The sequence below is a fragment of the Hypanus sabinus genome, chromosome 12 (genome assembly GCF_030144855.1).
Source record: "Hypanus sabinus isolate sHypSab1 chromosome 12, sHypSab1.hap1, whole genome shotgun sequence".
Classification (NCBI taxonomy): Eukaryota; Metazoa; Chordata; class Chondrichthyes; order Myliobatiformes; family Dasyatidae; genus Hypanus; species Hypanus sabinus.
The window spans coordinates 1,968,216-1,985,457 of record NC_082717.1 but is presented as its reverse complement, the minus strand read 5'-3'; the positions used below and the strand labels follow the sequence as shown (position 1 = coordinate 1,985,457).

Sequence of the window (17,242 nt, the reverse complement as noted above, 5' to 3'; positions counted from 1 at the left end):
GCTCAACCATAGAACACAGAACAGTATAGTACAGTTCAGACTCTTCAGCTTACAATGTTGTGCAGATCTTTTAATCCACTCCAACATCAATCTAACCCTTCCCTCCTACATGTCCCTTTATTTTTCTATCATCCATATAAAAGTAGACACAGTAAATCAGTTAAGACAATGCACCAAGAAACACTGGCATACTGTGAACAGCATTGACAACATCCACGACCCTATCGTCATCAGTAAGTTTTCTTACTGGTCTTACACTAAGCCATGAGGACTGTCTCTAGTTAGACCATGCTTTTCCACATGTAAGCAACTCCTACCCCGAAAAATCCTGTCCAATAGCTTCCCTAGCACTGATGTGAGGCACATCAGCCTGTCATTTCGTGCATTATAAAAAACAACAATTTGACAGATGATTGAAATGCACAGCAATGGATACAAAACACTGGAGGAACTCGGCAGGTCATCTCTGGAGAGGAATGAACAGATAACGTTTGGGTCAAGACCCTTCATTTGGACTGGGAAGGAAGGGGAAAGCTGTCAGAATAAGAAGGCCTTCTTAAACATATGAATGACATTGTCTGCTCTCTAGTCCTCTGGGACCTCACAGAGTGGACACAAAGATCTTTGTAAAGGGCCCAAAAATCTCCTCCCTCACCTCTCACAATACCCTGACATTGATTCCAACAGGCCCTGGAGACATCCACTTGAATTCTCTTTAAGAGACTTATCATCTCTGTCTTGATCTCAACCTGCTCTACATAAACACGAGAAAACCAGCAGGCTCTGTAAATCCAAGAAACACACATCAAACTCAGCATCTATGGGAAAGAGTAAGCAGTCAACGTTTCAGGCTGACACCCAAAAAGATGAGAAGGCAGAGGAGGAAGGTGACGGGGATGTGCAGAGGGACAGAGGAGGAAGGTGACAAGGCGGGGCAGAGGGATAGAGGAGGAAGGTGACGGGGAGGGGCAGAGGGACAGAGGAGGAAGGTGATGGTGAGGGGCAGAGGGATAGAGGAGGAAGGTGACGGGGAGGGGCAGAGGGACAGAGGAGGAAGGTGATGGGGATGTGCAGAGGGACAGAGGAGGAAGGTGACAAGGCAGGGCAGAGGGATAGAGGAGGAAGGTGGGGAGGGGCAGAGGAGGAAGGTGATGGAAGATGTACAAGGTGGTTAAGTGACAGATGAAACGGGGAGGGAAGGCAGGAGTGAAGTAAAGTGCTGGAAGTTGATTGGTGAAAGAGGTACAGGGCTGGAGAAGGGAGAATCTGACTGGAGGGAGTGGAAGAGCATGGGAAGTGGGGGAGCACCAGAGTGAGGTGATGGGCAGGTAAGGAGATAAAGTGAGAGAGGATACGGGAATGGGGGAATAGTGAAGGGTGGGTGGCAATTATCCGAAATTTGAGAAAATGATGTCCATGCTATTAGGTTGGAAGCTAACCAGACAGAAGGTAAGGTGTTGCTCCTCCAACCTGTGGACCCACATCAAGGCGGTAGAGGAGGCCATGGATTGGCATATTGAAATGGGAATGGGAAGTGAAATTAAAATGGTGGCCACTGGGATATCCCGCTTTCTCTGGCAGATGAAGAATAGGGACTCGGCAAAGCGGTCTCCAAATCTACATCGGGCCTCACCGATATACAAGAGGCCACACCAAGAGCACCGGATACAGTAGATGACCCCAACAGGGGAAGTGATGCTTGGATTGTCTGGGGTCCTATATGGTAGTGGGCATGGCACTTGTTCCGTTTGTAAGGATAAGTACCAGGAAGGACAGATAGACCAGAGAATCATATAGGGAACAATCCCTGTGGAAAGCAGAAAGTGCGGAGGAGGGAAGAGATGTTGGTGAGGGTAGTGTTGATGATAGGGGAAGGAAGACAACACTGATAGTGATATCTTTTATAAACACAATGATTCCCACAGCTACTTGGACTATACCTCTTCCCACCCCGTCACCTGTAAAAATGCCATCTCCTTCTCCCAGTTCCTCCATCTCTGCTGCATCTGTTCCCAGGATGAAGCTTTTCATTCCAGAAGTAATGAGATGTCCTCCTTTTTCAAAGTAGGAGGCTTTCCTTCCTCCACCATCAACCTGCCCTCACCTGTATCTCTTCCATTTTGTGTACATCTGCCCTCATCCCATCCTCCGTCACCCCAAAAGGAATAGGGTTTCTCTCGCCCTCACCTACCACCCCACTAGCCTCCATATCCAGCATATAATTCTCTTTAACTTCCACCATCTCTAACGGGATCCCACCACCAAGCACATCTTTCCTTCTCCAATACCTCCATGCTCACTAACATACAGGGCCCCAAAGAGATTTTCCAGGTAAGGTGACACATAACTTGAGAGTCTGTTGGGGTCAACTACTGTATCCAGTGCTCCTGGTGTGGTCTCCTGTATGTCGACGAGACCCGACGCAGATTGAGAGAGCACTTTGCCGAGCACCTACCATTAGAAAAGCGGCACCTCCTGGTGGCTACCCATTTCAGTTCTACTTCCCCCTCTGACATGTCAGTCCATGGCCTCCTCTACTGCCGTGATGAGGCCACACTCAGGTTGGAGGAGCAACGCCTGGTTAGCCTCCAACTTGATGGCATGAATGTCAATTTCTCAAACATATGGTAATTCCCCCATTTCACCATTCCCCATTCCTGTTTCCTTCTCTCACTTTATCTCCTTCATCTGCCCATTCACCTCCCTCTCGTGCTCCACTCCTTTCCTTTCTTCCATGGTTTTCTACCCTCTCCTATCGGATTCCTCCTTCACCAGCCCTTTACTACTTTCACCAATCAACTTCCCAGCTATTTACTTCATCACTCTCCCCCCCCCCCCCCACCTCCCCCGGTTTCACCTCTCACCTACCACCTTATATTTCCTCCTCCCCTCCACCTTGTTACCTTCTCATAGAAACAGAAACATAGAAAACCTACAGCACAATACAGGCCCTTCAGCCCGCAAAGCTGTGTCGAACATGTCCCTAACCGAGAAATTATCTAGGATTACCCATAGCCCTCTAGTTTTCTAAGCTCCATATACCTGTCCAGGAGTCTCTTAAAAGACCCTATTGTTTCCACCTCCACTGATCACTATTCATGCAAGGAAAATATGCGCTGTGTGTTTAGTGTTAAATTTATTAGATAAACCCTTTTAGAAATAAAATTAAGTGTATTAACCACTTATAAATGACTTATAGTTGACTTATCACCTATATTCTAGTTGTGATTAACACCCCAACCACCCCCCACCCCACCCCCATCGGCCAGCCCGCAAGAATATTGTCAATATTAAACTGGTCCATCGTGCAAAAAAGGTTGGTGACTCCCGGTTTAAAAAATTTACCCCTGACATCTCCTCTGTACCTACTTCCAAGCACCTTAAAACTGTGCCCTCTCATGTTAGCCATTTCAGCCCTGGGAAAAAGCCTCTGACTATCTGCACAATCAATGCTTCTCATCATCTTGTACACCTCTATCAGGTCACCACTCATCCTCCATCACTCCAAGAAAAAATGCCAAGTTCACCCAACCGACTTTCATAAGGCATGTTCCCCAATCCAGGCACCATTCTCGTAAATATCCTCTGCACCTTTTCTACAGTTTCCACATTCTTCCTGTAGTGAGGCAACCAGAACTGAGCACAGTACTCCAAGTGGTGTCTGACCAGGGTCCTATATAGCTGCAACATTGCCTCTCAGATCCTAAACTCAATCCCATGATTGATGAAGGCCAATGCACTGTATGCCTTATGGAATCGGACCCCAAGATCCCGCTGATCCTCTACGCTACCAGGAGTCTTACCATTAATACTATATTCTGTCATTATATTTGACCTACCAAAATGAACCACCTCACACTTATCTGGGTTGAACACCATCTGCCACTTCTCAGCCCAGTTTTGCATCCTATCAATGTTCTGCTGTAACATTTGACAGCCCTCCACACTATCCACAACACCTCCAACCTTTGTGTCATCAGCAAATTTACTAACCCATCCCTCCAATTCCTCATCCAGGTCATATATAAAAATTGCACTCCAAGGAGAAAAGGCCGAGTTCACCCAGAACAGACCCCTGAGGCATGCCACTGGTCACCAACCTCCATGCAGAAAATGACCCGTTTACAACCACTCTTTGCCTTCTGTGGGCAACCCAGATTTGGATCCACAAAGCAATATCCCCTTAAATCCCATGCCTCCTTACTTTCTCAATAAGCCTTGCATTGGGTACCTTGTCAAAAGCCTTGCTGAAATCTACATACACTACATCTACTGCTCTACCTTCATCAATGTGTTTAGACATCCTCAAAAAATTCATTCAGGTTCAAAAGGCATGACCTGCCTTTTACAAAGCCATGCTGACTATTCCTAATCATATTATGCCTCTCCAAATGTTCATAAACCCTGCCTCTCAGGATCTTCTCCATCAACTTAACAACCACTGAAGTAAGACTCACTGGTTTATAATTTCCTGGGCTATCTCTACTCTCTTTCTTGAATAATGGAACAACATCCCCAACCCTCCAATCCTCTGGAACCTCTCCTATCCCCATTGATGATGCAAAGATCGTCACCAGAGGCTCATCAATCTTCTCTCTCACCTCCCACAGTAGCCTGGGGTACATCCTCTCCAGTCCTGGTAACTTATCCAAGTTGATGCTTTCCTAAAGTTCCAGCACATCCTCTTTCTTAATATCTACATGCTCAAGCTTTTCAGTCTGCTGTAAGTCATCACTACAATTGCCAAGATCCTTTTCCGTAGTGAATACTGAAGCAAAGTACTCATTAAGTACCTCTGCTATCTCCTCCGGTTCCATACACACTTTTCCATTGTCACACTTGACTAGTCCTACACTCTCACATCTTACCCTCTTGCTCTTCACATACTTGTAGAATGCCTTGAGGTTTTCCATAATCCTGTCCACCAAGGCCTTCTCATGGCCCCTTCTGGCTCTCCTAATTTCATTCTTAAGCTCCCTCCTGCTAGCCTTATAATCTTTTAGAATCCTATCATTACCTAGCTTTTTGAACCTTTTGTAAGCTCTTCTTTTCTTCTGACTAGATTTACAACAGCCTTTGTACACCATAGATCCTGTTGCTTACCATCTTTCCCTGTCTCATTGGAACATACCTATGCAGAACTCCACGCAAATATCCCCTGAACATTTGCCACATTTCCTCCAAACATTTCCCTGCGAACATCTGTTCCCAATTTATGCTTCCAAGTTCTTGCCTGATAGCCTCAAATTTCCCCTTACTCCAATAAACGCTTTCCTAACTTGTCTGTTCCTATCTCTTTCCAATGCTATGGTAAGGAGATAGAATTGAGATCACTATCTCCAAAATGCTCGCCCACTGAGAGATCTGACACCTGACCAGGTTCATTTCCCAATACCAGATCAAGTACAGCCTCTCCTCTTGTAGGCTTATCTACATACTGTGTCAAGAAACCTTCTTGAACACACCTAACTATCAGTAACTCCAGTTGAACTTTGGCTTTTTGTGTGCTTTTCCCCCAGCTGTCAGTGTGTGGTTTTGAATTGCCATGTGCTCTTGTTTGTTTTCATGGCCCATGTGCTCCTGTCCCCGCTGCTGCTCTACTCCAGCCCCTGTATCACTGAGTACTCCGTTTCTCATCTGTTTCTCATTATACCTGTATTGCTGCCACCTGTGTCTCATTGTGCTCCACCTATCATCTGCCTCTCTGTTCATTGCTCAGTGTATTTGTCCTGTGTTTTCACCTGTTTGTTGCCAGCTTGTGCCAGTGAGCCTTTCCAGTATTTGTATCTGAATGCTGTCTGTTGGAATATAGACAAACAGTCACATACTTTATTGATCCTGAGGGAAATTGGATATCTGTTTCCTGATTCTGGTTTTTGGATTTCTCTGGATGTTTTAATCACTGCTTGAACTTTGATGCTGACTTTGTTTGCACCTTGGGATTTGTTATTGAATTAATATCACAGTGTGCACAGTACTGGGTCTGTGATTAGATCCCCGCTTCAGTGCCCTGACAGTACAATCTGGACAGAATGGATCCAGTGGACCCTGGTCATCTGAGAACTGCCCTGGAACATCAGGGAGTGATGTTGGGGAGACACCAGAACCAGCTTGACTCTATGTTCAGGGCAGTGGAGTCGCTTTCTGCTGATGTAGCTGATCTTGCAGCCCAGACTCAGTCACTCCAGCTGTCCCAGAGTGCCCATCAACATTCTGTGACTGCATCTTCCTCCCTGCCCTCTGTGTTCTCTTTTACTCCTCCCATCCAAGAGCCCTGTCTGCCTCCTCCAGAAAAGTACTCAGGTGAACCTGGTCCCTACTGCTCTTTCCCAGTGCTCCCTCATTTTTGAATTACAATCAACAACATTTCCAACTGATTGAGCCAAGGCAGCCTATATCATCACTCAACTATCCGGTCAGGTGGAAGAATGGGGAACAGCCATCTGGGAGGTAGGCTCCCCTTTCTGCAGTAGTTTTCAGTTATTTTCTGAGGAGATGGGAAAAATATTTGTTTGCTCCAAACGTGGGAGAGGGGCTGCCCATGCATCAGGGGTGCAGATCTGTGTCAGATTATGCCATATAGTTCTGAATCCTAGTCACCTCTGGCAGCTGGAACTCGGAGGCACAGTACAACATCTTCCTGAATGGCCTATCTGAAGACCTCTAAGATGAGCTGACCCCATAACTGCAGAGTCCCCTATCACTGCTGCCATCCTCTTCCTTTCCCTACCCTTCTGAGCCACAGGGCCAGACTCCGTGCCAGAGGTGCAGCCACTGTTGCTTCCCCCAGGTAGGCCGTACCCCGCAGCAGTACTCAAACAGGAGTACTTATTGTCAAGTGATACTGCCACAGGGGTGCTCTCTAGCCTCTGACTCCTGCCCTTCCCTCTCCTAACTGTTACCCACTTACCTGTCTCCGGAGGACACAGTGTGACTACCTGCCTATAGCTCCTCTCTATCATCTCCTCAGTCTCCCTGACCAGACAAAGGTCATTGAGCTACATCTCCAGTTCCCTAACTTGGTCCCTAAGGAGCTGCAGCTCGATGCACCTGGTGCAGATATGGCCCCTACTGGTTACTGCTTTCCATAGATGCTGTCTGGTCTGCTGAGTTCCTTCAACATTCCTTCAACAAAGCCTCCTTGGTGAATACCAAGGAAAACATAATAGAGCATTGAACAGTGACCAATCTGGACATCAGATGATTGGCAGAATATTTCAGTCAGGTCCACTGCCCAAATAGAAAGGCAGCAAGCAGGTCACAGCAGTGTAACAGAGCTTTGACCAATGACTAATCTGGGCTGAGGATTGATTAACAAGATCAAATTAAAGGAAGGCACAGGAACCATCATCTGAGTGGACAGAGTCAGAGTGGTGAACTTGAGGCTTAAGCTCTTTGAGGTTTAAGTGGAGAGAGGCTTCAGTCAGAGAAAGCAAAAGAAAGAAAAAACTCTAGCTTAGGTTATTTTCATGGAAACATGGAAAACCTATAGCACAATACAGGCCCTTCAGCCTGCAAAGCTGTGCTGAACATTTACTTTAGAAATTACCTAGGGTTACCCATAGCCCCCTATTTTTCTAAGCATGTACCTTTGCTTCCCTTTTTATCTGCTCAGTTAGGACAGTCGAGATGCTAGGCAGAATAGTGAAATGCTCCTTTTGTGGGATGTAGGAAGGCAGGGAGACCCCCAGTATCCCTGACATCCACAATTGTGAGACATACATCCAGCTGCAGCTTCCAGCTATCTGTGTTAAGGCGTTGGAGCTGGAGATGGATGAACTCCAGATCATTTGAGAGGCTGAGGGGGTGATAGAGGACATATAGAGGCATAGATACACCCAAGGTGCAGGACACAGAAAACAGTCAGGACAGGGAAAGAGGTTAAGAAGCCAGTGCAGATTACCCCTGCGGCCATCCCCCTCAACAACAGGTGTATCACTTTAGATACAGTTGGGGGTGGGGGATTGACCTAACAGATGAAAGTCACAATGATCAGGTCTCTGGCACTGAGTCTGTCACTGTGACTCAGAAGGGAAGGGGGGGAGGGGGAAAGAGGCACTTTGTGGTGATAGGGGATTCATTAGTAAAAGGAGCAAACAGGAGGTTCTGTTGGTGAGAATGAGATTCCAGGATGGTATGTTGCCTCCCTGGGTGCCAGGGTCCAGGACATTCTTAAATAGGATGGTGAACAACCAGAAGTCATGGTCCACATAGGTACCAATGACATGGGTAGGGTGAGTGACAAGGTTCTGCAAAGGGAGTTCAGGGAGTTAGGTGCTAAGTTAAAGGGTAGAACCTCCAGGGTTGGAATCTCAGGACTGCTACCCGTGCCACGTGCTAGTGAGGCCAGAACAAAGAAGATTATACAGTTTAATACGTGTAGGAAAAGGGTATAAGGTTTTTGGATCATTAGGCTCTTTACCAGGGAAAGTGGGACCTGTACAGAGGGATGGGTTGCACCTAAGCTGCAGGGAGACTAATAACCCAGCAGGAAGGTTTGTTATGCTGCACAGTGGGGTTTAAACTAGAGTTGCAGGGGGATGGGAGCCAAGGTGCCAGAATGGTTAGTGGAGAGGTTGTGGAGGCAGATGTTGATAAGACCTCAGACAAAGTTAGGAATCAAAAGATTGAACATGGAGTGACTAGTGTCTGGAGTTGCCTATATTGCAATATAAGAAGTATCGGAGGAAAGGCAGAAAATAGTGCAGAAGATGAAGTAGCTGGTTTACAAACAGAGACAATGTGTATTGAAGAGGCTGTTGATAGGGCAAATTACAGTCAATAGGATGAGTTGTAATTTAAAAGTTGAACAAATCAAAAATGAAGAATACAGGACTGAAGGTGTTATCTTTGAATGGGCAGTATACAGAATAAGGTCAATGAACTTCTAGCACAGTTATAGACTGGCATGTATGAGAGACGATAGACAATTGGTGCAGGAGTAGGCCATTTGGCCCTTTGAGCCAGCACCGCCTTTCAATCTGATCATGGCTGATCATCCACAATCAGTACCCGGTTCCTGCCTTCTTCCCATATCCCTTGACTCCGCTATCTTTAAGAGCGCTATCTAACTCTTTCTTGAAAGCATCCAGAGAACTGGCCTCCACTGCCTTCTGAGACAGAGAATTCCATAGATCCACAACTCTCTGGGTGAAAAAGTCTTTCCTGAACTCTGTTCTAAGTGGCCTACCCCTTATTCTTAATCTGTGGCCTCTGGCTCTGGACTCCCCCAACATCGGGAACATGTTTCCTGCCTCTAGCATGTCCAATCCCTTAATAATCTTATATGTTTCAATCAGATCCCCTCTCAACCTTCTAAATTCCAGTGTACACAAGCCCAGTTGCTCCAATCTTTCAACGTATAACAGTCCTGCCATCCTGGGAATCAATCTCGTGAACCTATGCTGCACTCCCTCAATAGCAAGAATATCCTTCCTCAAATTTGGAGACCAAAACTGAACACACAATACTCCAGATGTCATCTCACCAGGGCCCTGTACAACTGCAGAAGGACCTCTTTGCTCCTGTATTCAACTCCCCTTGTTATGAAGGCCAACATGCCATTAGCTTTCTTCACTGCCTGCTGTACCTGCATGCTTACTTTCAGTGACTGATATACAAGAACACTAGATCTCGTTGTACTTCCCCTTTTCCTAACTTGACACCATTCAGATAATAATCTGCCTTTCTGTTCTTGCCACCAAAGTGGATAACCTCACATTTATCCACATTAAACTGCATCTGCCGTGCATCTGCTCACTCACCCAACCTGTCCAAGTCACTCTGCATTTTCCTAACATCCTCCTCACATTTCACACTGCCACCCAGCTTTGTGTCATCTGCAAATTGCTGATGTTATTTTTAATCCCTTCATCTAAATCATTTATGATATTGAGGGCATCACTGAATTGTGGCTAAAAGAAGATTATAGCTGCGAGCTTAACGCATGGAGCATAAGAAATAAGATGGATGATCTTGTTGCGCTATTACAGATTGCCAAGTATGATCTTGTGGCCATCACTGAATCGGGGCTGAAGGGTAGTTGTGGTAGGGAGCTGAATGTCCAAGGTTACATGTTGTATCGGAGGGATAGGAAGGTAGGCAGAGTGGGTGGTGGGGCTCTGCAGGTAAAGAATGGCATCAATTCAGTAGAAAGATGTGACATAGGATTGGAAGATGTTGAATCCTTGTGGGGTGAGTTAAGAAACTGCAAGGGTTAAAGGACCCTGATAGCCTCCCAACAGTTGTTGGGAGGTGGACCACAGATTACAACAGGGAATAGAAAAGGCATGTCAAAAGTCATACGGTGCATTGGACTTCAATGACAGTGGGATTCAGATTAAGAGCCACGAGGTAATGTTACAGCTATGTAGGACTCTAGTCAGACCCCACTTGGAGTACTGTGCTCGGTTCTGATCACCTCACTACTGGGAGGATGTGGAAACTATAGAAAGGGTGTAGAGGAGATTTACAAGGATGTTGCCTGGATTGGGGAGCATGCCTTATGAGAACAGGTTGAGTGAACTCAGCCTTTTCTCCTTGGAGCGACGGAGGATGAGAGGTGACCTGATAGAGGTGTATAAGATGATGAGAGGCATTGATCATGTGGATACCCAGAAACTTTCTCCCAGGGCTGAAATGGCTAACAGGAGAGGGCACAGTTTCAATGTGCTTGGGAGTAGATACAGAGGAGATGGCAGGGGTAAGTTTTTTATGCAGAGAGTGGTGAGTGTGTGGAATGGCTGCTGGCAATGGTGATGGAGGTGGCTACAATAGGGTCTTTTAAGAGAATGCTGGACAGGTACATGGAGCTCAGAAAAATAGAGGGCTATGGGTAACACTAGATAATTTCTAAAGTACGTACATGTTTGGCATAGCATTATGGGCCGAAGGACCTGTATTGTGCTGTAGGTTTTTCTATGTTCTTAAAAAAGGCAATAGGATCTCTTCTGGGGGAGGTATGACCTGTACAAAAGGGGCAAGTTGCACATGAATCCAAGGGGGACCAATATTCTCGTGGGCAGGTTTGTTAGAGCTGTTGGGGAGGGTTTAAACTAAACAGGCAGGGGTTGGGAACCAGAGTGAAGGGACTCAGGACAGGACGGGGGGTAAAAAAGCAAAGATAGCCAGCAGTCAGACTGTCAGGAAGGGGAGGCAGGTGATGGGACATAATTGCACCCAGCAGGGTGAGTATCGGTGCATTAGGGATGCAGAATCAAAAAGGGTAGCAAATACAGTACACAAAGTGTTGTATCTCAGTGCACGGAGTATAGGAAATGAGGTAGATGATCTTGCTGCATTATTACAGATATATACCGGCTGAGTAGCCTCCAACCTGATGGCATGAACATTGACTTCTCTAACTTTTGTTAACACCCCTCCTCCCCTTCTTACCCCATCCCTGATATACTTAGTTTCCCCCCCCCCCCTTAATGTCCAAGGATACACATTGTATTGAAAGGACAGGCAGGAAGGCAGACGGAGCAGCATTGCTCTGTTGGGTAAAAAAAAAAGAAATCAAATCTTTAGAAAGAAGAAAAATAGGCTCAGACGGTGCAGAATCATTGTGGATAGTCTTAAGAAACTTTAAGTGTAAAAACACCCTGATGGGAGTTCTATACAGACTCTCAAACAGTAGTACAGATGTGGCCTACAAATTGCAATGGGAAATAGAAAATACATACCAAAAAGGCAAAGTTACAAAAGCAATTGAGGATTTCGATATTAGATTGAGAAAATCAGGTTGGTGCTGTATTCCAGGAGGGGTAATTTCTAGAATGCCTATGAGATGGCTGTTCAGAGCAGCTTGTGCTTGAGCCCACTCAACGATCAAGTATTCTGAAGTTCTGGTGATTGCGTGGAATGGGCTACCGGTGACGGTGGTGGAGGCGGAAATAATAATAGGATCATTTCAGAGACTCCTGGACAGATGGGCCGTAGGGCCTGCATTGTGCTGTAGAATTTCTATGTTTCTACAATAAAGCAAAAGCTGATGGAAAGTTAGAGCTTTGGGAAGCTTTTAAAAATGAACAACTGAAAAAGTCATTAAGAAGGTAAAGACGGAATACAAAAGTAAGCTAGCCAATAATATTAAAGAGGATACCAAAAGTTTCTTCAGATACATAAAGTGTGAAAGAGAGGCAAGAGTGGATATTGGACAGCTGGAAAATAATGCTGGAGAGGTAGTAATGGTGGACAAGGAAATGAATAAGTATTTTGCATTAGTCTTCATTATGGAACTCACGAGCAGTATGGTGGAAGTTCCAGGCCTTGAGGTCATGGAGTGTCTGAAGTCACCATTACTAGAAGAAGGTTCTTGGGAAACAAAGGTCTGAAGGTAGATAAGGGTTAGGAAATGAATAAGTATTTTGCATTAGTCTTCATTATGGAACTCACGAGCAGTATGGTGGAAGTAGGTAAGTCACCTAGACCAGATGGTGTGCAACTCAGGATTCTGAAAAGGGTTAGTGGAGATATTGTGGAGACATTAGTCATGATCTTTCAAGAAAACTGGAAAATTGCAAAATTTTACTCTCCTATTCAAGAAGGATAGTTGGTGAGGTAGTAATGGAAGACAAAGAAATGGCAGATGAAATTAATGAGTACTTTGCATCAGTCTTCATTGTGGAAGACACTAGTTATATGCCAGAGGTCTGCGAGTGTCAGGACCATTGCTATTACAAAGGAAAAAGTGCAAGGCAAACTCAAAGGTCTTGAGGTGGCTTAGTCACCCGGACCAGATAGACTACATCCCAAAGTCTTGAAAGAGGTTGCTGAAGAGATAACAGATGCATTAGTCATGATCTTTCAAGAATCACTTGATTCTGGCAAGGTCCTGGAAGACAGGAAGATTGCAAATGTCACTCCACTCTTTAAGAAGGGAGGAAGGCAAAAGAAGTTATAGACCAGTTAGCCCAACCTCAATGGTTGGGGAAAGAGTTGGAGTCTTTTATTAAGGGTAAGGTTTCAGGGAATTTGGAGACTAATGATAAAATAAATCAAAGTCAGCATGGTTTCTGTCAAGGGAAATCTTGCCTGACAAATCTGTTAGTCCTTCAAGGAAGTAACAAGAAAGGTGGACAAAGGAGATGCAGTGGATAGCAGTAGCTTAGATTTTCAGAAGGCATTTGATAAGGTGCCACACCTGAGGTTGCTTAACAATAGAAATTTCTATGGTGTTACAGGAAAGATATTGGCATGGATTGCAGAATGGCTGACAGCCAGGAGGCAGTGAATGGGAATAAAGGGGCCTCTTCTGGTTGGCTGCCAATGACTAGTGGTGTTCCTCTGGGGTCAGTATTGAGACCACTGCTTTTCACATTGTCAATGATTTAGATAATGGAATTGATGGCTTTGTCACAAAGTTTGCGGATGATACAAAGATAGGGGTAGGTAGTGCTGAGGAAGCAATGCAATTACAGCAGGACTTAGACAAATTGGTAGAATGGGCAAAAAAGTGGCAGATGGAACTCAGTGTTGGGAAATATATGTTAAATGTACAGCACATTTTGGTAAAAGGAAAAATAGCGTGGACTATTATCTAAATTGGGAAAAGGTTCAAACATCAGAGGTTCAGATGGACTTGGGACTCCATGTGCAAAGGCTCCCTGAAGTTTAATTTACAGGTTGAGTCTGTAGTAAAGAAGTCAAATGCAATGTTGGCATTTAATTCAAGGGGAATGGAAGGAGATAATGTTGAGGCTTTATAAAGACACTAGTCTGGCCACACTTATATTATTGTCATCATTTTTGGGCATTGCCACAATAAGTCAATGACAGACGCAATCTCAATGGCTCTTCACACAGCTTTAGACCACCTGAACAACACAAACACCTATGTCAGGATGCTGTTCATCAACTATAGCTCAGCATTTAATACCATCATTCCCACAATCCTGATTGAGAAGTTGCAGAACCTGGGCCTCTGTACCTCCCTCTGCAATTGGGTCCTCGACTTCCTAACCAGAAGACTATAATCTGTGAGGATTGGTGATAACATATCCTCCTCGCTGATGATCAACACTGGTGCACCTCAGGGATGTGTGCTTAGCCCACTGCTCTACTCACTGTATACACTTGACTGTGTTGCTAGGCATAGCTCAAAGACCATCCATAAATTTGCTGACAATACAACCATTGCTGGCAGAATCTCAAGTGGTGACGAGAGGGTGTACAAGAGTGAGATATGCCAATTAGTGGTTTGATGCTGCAGCAACAACCTGGCACCCAAAGTCAGTAAGACGAAAGGGCTGATTATGGACTTCAGGAAGGGTAAAACGAAGGAACACCTACCAATCCTCAGAGTGATCAATAGTGGAGAGCGTGAGCAGTTTTAAGTTCCTGGGTGTCAAGATATCTGAGGATCTAACCTGGTCCCAACATATTGATGTAGTCATAAAGAAGGCAAGACAGCAGCTATACTTTATTAGGTGTTCGAAGCGATTTGGCATATCAACAAATATGCTCAAAAACTTCTATAGTTGTACCGTGGAGATCATTCTGACAGGCTGCATCACTGTCTGGTATGGAGGAACTACTGCACAGGACTGAAAGAAGCTGCAGAAGATTGTAAATCTAGTCAGCTCCATCTTGGGCAGTAGCCTACAAAGTACCCGACATCTTTAGCAAAAGGTATCTCAGAAAGGCAGCGTCCATTATTAAGGACAACCAACACCCAAGGCATGCCCTTTTCTCACTGTTACCATCAGATAGGAGATACAGAAGCCTGAAGGCACACACCCAGCGATTCAAGAACAGCTTCTTCCCCTCTGCCATCTGATTCCTAAATAGACATTGAAACCTTGGACACTTTTTTTCACATATTTTCAAATTTTTTTTTTCTCTCTTTTAATGGTTATTTTTGTTTTTTTCATATATAATCATATGGACTTGATTGATTAAGGTATTTTCTTCTGTTGATGTTTAATAGGATATTGTTATCTTATTATCAACGTGATTTCAAGTCTATTGTATTCATAATTTACTCATTATTATGTTATGTTTTTTTTTGTGTATATATGAAAATCAATGAAAAGATTGAAAAAGAAAGAAAAAAGAAACCTTGGACACTGCCTCACTTTTTTAATATGCAGTATTTCTGTTTTTTGCACATTTTTAATCTATTCAATATACATTTATTGTAATTGATTTATTATATATTTTTCTTCTGCTATGTTATGTATTGCATTGAACTGCTGCTGTTAACAAATTTCACGTCACATGCCAGTGATAATAAACCTGATTCTGCGAGTCCAGAGGAGGTTCACGAGGATGATTTTGTGAATGAAGGGGTTAACACATGAAGAGCATTTGGCAGCTTTGGGCCTGTACTCCCTGGAATTTAGGAGAATGCATGGGGATCTCATGTTGAAAGGACTAGATAGGGTGGATGTGGAGACAATGTTTCCTAAGGTGGGATTATCCAGAACTAGAGGGCACATCTCAAAATTGAGGGGCGACCATTTAGAATTTTTTTTTAGTCAGAGAGTAGTGGATTTGTGGAATGCTCTGCCACAGACTGCGGTGGAGGCCAAGTCTGTGGGTATATTCAAAGCTGAAGTTGACTGTTCTATCATCGGTCAGGGCATCAAAGGATATGGTGAGAAGGCAGGTGTATGGGATCAGCCATGATGGAACAGCGGATGGGCTGAATGCCTTTCCCTCAGCTCATTACACTGGCTCTTACCTCTTTCAGTCCAGATAAAGAGACCTTATACACCAACTCTCCATTTTCCTCTGCGAACGCTGCCTGATTGTTGAGTTATTCCAGTATCTGTTGTCCCCTCATAGCCACATTGCTTTCAGCCCCTTTCGGATACAGATAACTGAAAATGACAGAGGTACCATCTCCGCCAACCCAACCCAGGTTAGCAGCCACTGTGGAGGAACCTTTGTGATCTCTTGATGTCAGGCAGCAGGTACAACAGCAGAAGAATCAGAATTCTCAGGCTGGGTAACGGTCCTTCTCCAGGCTGTTGGACTTGTTAACACCCTACTGCCAGCCAGAACACATGTCTGAATGCCCCGTCTCCCCCTCCTGCCAACTCAAAGACATACTGTCATTTTGGCCATTTTTCATCTGTTATTGCTGCTGTTTATACTTGTTTTATTATAACCATGTCAGTAACATTATACTGTCTTATGAGGATATTTCCAAGAATGAAGGGGTTAACATATGAGGAGTATTTGGCAGCTTTGGGTCTGTACTCACTGAAATTAAGAATGCGAGGAGGATCTCATTGAAAGCTATCGAATGTTGAAAGGACTAAATAGGGTGTTTCCTATGGCGGGGGCATCCAGAACTAGAGGGCACAGCCTCAGAATTGAGGGGCAACCTTTCAGAACCGCGGTAAGGAGGAATTTTTTAGCCAGAGAACAGTAAGTCTGTGGAATACTCTGTCACAGACTGCGTGGAATCCAAGTCCATGAGAATATTTAAGGTGCAAGTTTCCTGATTAGTCAGGGTATCAAAGGATATGGTGAGAAGGCAGGTTTATGGGGTTGAACTTGAAAGTTAAAACCTCTGTTCAAATCCAGAAACACAGCAAAAAAATTCCCACTCATCCTTGTGAACTCAGTGTCCATGTGACAATGACTGCAGCTTCAGATTCATGCAGACACTACAGATGTACTGTGGAGAGCATTCTGACTGGCTGCATCACTGCCTGATATGGGGTGGGTGGGTGAGTCCACTGCACAGGATCGGAATAAGATGCAGAGAGTTGTAAATTCATCCAGCACCATCATGGACACCAGCCTCTGCAGCATTGACACTTCAATAGGTGATGGCTCAAAGACAGCATCCATCATTAATGACCCCCATCATTCAGGACATGCCCTCTTCTCATGGCTACCATCAACGAGAAGGCATAGGAGCCTGAGATCACACACTGAATGTTTCACGAACAGCTTTTTCCCCCTCCACCGTCAGATTTTCAAATGGACACTGAATCCACAAGCACTACCTCAGTAATTATCTTCCCCTTTTTTTTGCACAACTTAATTAAATTTAATTTTTATATATACAGTAGTGTTCAAAAGTCTTAGGCACATATGTATAACTAGGACTGAGACTTTTGCACAGTACTGTATTTGTCAACATGGAGCAGAGAGTGAGTTTGTAAATCTGGCAAGAGAAAAGGATATTGGAAATGGTGAGAGTGAAGTGCCATGGGAGGGGTGTGGGGCAGGTGGCTGAGGGGTGCCAGGGTTGGGAGTGCTGGTGTGGGTGCAGACCCAGGCA

At 44.8% G+C, this 17,242-nt stretch overlaps 1 protein-coding gene across 1 annotated transcript in view; it reads right to left on the bottom strand.

The window, feature by feature from the left end:
• LOC132403305 (adenylate cyclase type 8-like) overlaps positions 1–17,242 on the bottom strand; it is a 191,743-nt gene that overhangs the window by 127,435 nt on the left and 47,066 nt on the right. The gene's annotated exons all lie outside the window — the stretch shown is intronic.